This window comes from Mus caroli, unplaced genomic scaffold (assembly GCF_978045245.1).
Source record: "Mus caroli unplaced genomic scaffold, Mus_caroli_1 scaffold_13, whole genome shotgun sequence".
Taxonomy (NCBI): domain Eukaryota; kingdom Metazoa; phylum Chordata; class Mammalia; order Rodentia; family Muridae; genus Mus; species Mus caroli.
Window position 1 is genome coordinate 61894620 of NW_028227268.1, and position 292 is coordinate 61894911.

Consider the following 292-nt stretch of genomic DNA (forward strand, 5'->3'; position numbering starts at 1 on the left):
TGAACAAGGGTTCCTCTTTCTCTGCGACCTTGACAGCATCCGTTGTCAAGTTGTTTTGTTGGTCTTAGCCATTCTGACAGAGGCGAGAGGAAATCTCAAAGGTGTTATTTAGATTTGCATTTCTCCAATGGCTAAGCATGATGACCATTTGACTTGTTTCTTGGCCATTTTTATTTTTTTTATTGAGAATGCTCTGTGTTGGTTCCTAGTCCATTTTTTTAAAAAATATGTTCTTTGCCTCTTTGACTCTTTTTTTTTTTCCCCAAGTATCAATTCTTTATTTGTCAGCTGG